Source organism: Cyprinodon variegatus, unplaced genomic scaffold (genome assembly GCF_000732505.1).
Source record: "Cyprinodon variegatus isolate N-32 unplaced genomic scaffold, C_variegatus-1.0 Scaffold578, whole genome shotgun sequence".
Taxonomy (NCBI): Eukaryota; Metazoa; Chordata; class Actinopteri; order Cyprinodontiformes; family Cyprinodontidae; genus Cyprinodon; species Cyprinodon variegatus.
In genome coordinates this window covers 556,523-560,197 of record NW_015151031.1, presented here as the reverse complement: position 1 = coordinate 560,197, position 3,675 = coordinate 556,523, and positions in this window count along the sequence as shown.

Genomic DNA, 3,675 nt, shown 5'->3' with positions numbered 1-3,675 from the left:
GTAGTTCATTGACTGTTATGCCACGTCCTTGATGTTGCGCTCGTTGATGATAATGCTGTATGAGCAATTTTGTTATGTGACCTTTGGCAGGTAAAACAGCCGGATGCTTGATGCGATGGTGCAAATCAGCATGCGTCAGCCGACCTCCCACCCTGAGGATTCCCTGTTTGTCAAGGAAAGGGTTTAGTTTTTGTATCTTACTGGTCTTAACGAGCTCCCTCCTCTGCTGGAGAGTTTCAATTTCTTCCGTAAAAGCTTCTCTCTGAACAAGACTGATGATGGTAGCCTCTGCATCGCTCCTTTCTGCCAGACTTGTGGCTTCATTCGTTCTTGGGATTAAACCTTTCAGCTCCTTAACAAGTCGCATGAGACGAGCAACAGCCTTGACTAATCTTGTCCAGCAGGAGAACTTAAGGAAACGATCCAGCAGTGTAACTTGTGAAGCTAAAACCTTGTGTACAAAGACGTTACGTACTTCAGGGTCTCCTGCTGCTACATCTTCCACCTCAACATTTCCACTGGGAAGTTTTTCACACCAGAGAAAATGAGGTCCAGAGAACCAGTTTGAGGCAATGAGCTCCTTTGCCCGCAGGCCTCTCGATGCATGATCGGCGGGGTTCTCTTCTGAGCTCACATGTCTCCACTGATCTGGTCTGGTGCTGTTTTTAATCTGCTGGATGCGATTTGCCAAAAACACGTGGAATCTTCTTGCATCATTGTTCACGTATCCAAGGACGACCTTTGAGTCTGTCCAAAAAACTTCTTGAGCGTTTATTTCTAGCTCCTTTCTGAGCATGTCACTCATGCGTACAGCTACGACAGCTGCAGATAGCTCGAGTCTTGGCACAGTTGTGACTTTTGTGGGGGCCACTCTGGCTTTACCCATCACCAAGGAGCAGTGGATTTGTCCTGTTCCGCTAATTACCCGAAGGTAAGTACATTCCCCGTACCCCAGGACGCTTGCATCGGAGAAGTAATGGAGTTCATACCTTTGGATTTGCTTGAACTCTGATGGGAGATAACATCGTTGAATCTTGACGTCTGCCAGGTTCTTTAAGTCCAGAAGCCAGGACTCCCACCGTGGTCTCAGATCGTCTGGCAGCGGATCATCCCATCTGACCTTGTCGCGGCACATTTGTTAGAGTATTTGCTTCCCGATCAGAATAAAGGGAGCAACAAAGCCTAAGGGGTCGAAGATGGAGGCCACCGTTGACAACACTCCTCTTCTTGAGAGTGGGCGTTCATCCACCACCACTCTGAAACTGAAGTGGTCTGACGTGACACACCATTTCACACCTAGCGCTCTCTCTATCTGGGGTTCACCCAGAGCCAGGTCTTGACTTCTTGACGCATCTGCACACTCTTCTTTCGGGAGGGATGCAAGCACCTCTTGGCAATTGGAAACAAACTTATGGATGCGCAACCTTCCAGAGCTGCAGAGCTGTCTAGCTTCAGCAACCAACTTAATGGCTTCTTCTGGCGTTGAGACACTTATTAAACCATCGTCAACATAAAAGTTTCTTTCGATGAAGTGGATTGTTTCTTCACTGAATCTACCTCGTCCTTTTCCAGCAACGTGTTTGAGACCATAGTTTGCACAGCCGGGTGATGAGGCTGCACCGAATAGATGAACTTTCATTCGGTACACTGATGGCTCTGACTTGATGTCCCCATTGTCCCACCAAAGAAACCTGAGGTAGTCCTGATCTTCTGCTCTGACCCGAAATTGGTGAAACATGCGTTCAATGTCGCACATCACAGCTACTAGGCCCTTCCTGAATCGACAGAGGACACCTACCAAGGTATTAGTCAACTCTGGTCCAGTGAGTAGATGGTCATTAAGTGATACTCCTTCGAACTTGGCTGAACAGTCAAACACCACACGGATCTTCCCTGGTTTCTGATGGTGATAGACTCCGTGGTGCGGGATGTACCAGCAAGAGCCTTGTTGTAGTTCACTTTCCGGGACCTTCTCAGCGTCTCCACAGGATATGATGTCATGCTTGAATGCAACGTAGTCCTTGTGGTATTGCNGGAAGGTTATTACCTTGAGTCTGGCGCCTTAGACCACTCGGCCATCCTGACAACTGCCGACAATGAAGGAAGTTGATGTATAAGTACTCGATATCACATTCTGTGCATCTACTTTGTCAGTTTGTTTATGTTTGTATAATTTTCCTTACATCACATTATTTCATTTATTATAAATATTTGGAACCAGAAAATCAAAGGTTCTACTAGACGCTACATAAAACAGTTACAAAACGCATTTCCGGTAGAAAGACACGTGACAGCCATCCAACCAACCCAGGTTCCAGTCATTCTTATGAAAGAGAGCAGCTAAACACACCTTCTGCTTAATAATACTCTGGATTGACTTCAAACAAGCTGCTGCTACCGGAGCAAGAACATGTCTTTTTATAGGAATGCTGTTTGGTTTGTGAAAGGAGTACAGGAGTATACGAAGTAAGTGCGTTTTTTATTAATAAGTGCTCACTAGGCTTGTAATGTAAATGTTTTTCGCGACATTTACGCAACGATTCTTTTGTAATGTTGGCATATAATAGCGAAGGTTAAATCACATGTTCCTATGGATTCTATAAGCACCCATTTGAACAATATGTAACAGGGGCGCGGTAGTGTTCATTGCAGTTTGGTCAAAAGGTTACGGGTTTATATTGTTACGCTTCCATGTTAAAAGAAAAACAATGAGCCGTTTTAAATGGGAAGATAAAAACGGCAAATATCCGTTCTTTTCTTTTTAATATTATCTGCCCTTTCATTGAAGTTCACTGTAAACGATCAGAAGCAGGGGCGTTCCTAAGACCTGCAAGTATAGGGGGCCTTTACCCTAACCTCTGAGGTTAGGGTTAAAATATGTGGAAAGGTAGGATTTAAAATAAACAAATAAGTGTTTAACGAGGGTGACCAGGTTTGGGTTTCTAAATAGGAGGAGACTTTTTTTTTGTTATGGGGCAGGGTGACTGCTGGGCCGCTGACTGGACAGGACCGCTGACCGAACCCGACCTGGTGACCGTCACACACTTATTTACCACCATACGTTGTGAAATGAATAGAAAATAGAGTCAAGACATTGACAAGGTTAGAAATAATGATTTGTAATTGAAATAAGAAGGACCTGTGAGGCGTTTCTCAAACTAGAGACTCTAATGTACTTATCTTCTTGCTCAGTTGTGCAACACGGCCTCCCACTTCTTTTTCTACTCTGGTTAGAGCCTATTTGTGATGTCCTCTGAAGGGAGTAGTACACACCATTGTAAGAAATCTTCATTTTCTTAGCAATTTCTCACATGGAATAGCCTTCATTTTGTAAGAACAAGAATAGACTGACGAGTTTCAGATGAAAGTTTTCTTTTTCTGGCCATTTTGAGCGTTTAATTGACCCCACAAATGTGATGCTCCAGAAACTCAATTTGCTCAAAGGAAGGTCAGGTTTGTAGCTTCTGTAACGAGCTAAACTGTTCTCAGATGTGTGAACATGATTGCACAAGGGTTTTCTAATCATCAATTAGCCTTCTGAGCCAATGAGCAAACACATTGTACCATTAGAACACTGGAGTGATAGTTGCTGGAAATGGGCCTCTATACACCTATGTAGATATTGCACCAAAAACCAGACATTTGCAGCTATATATATATATATATATATATATA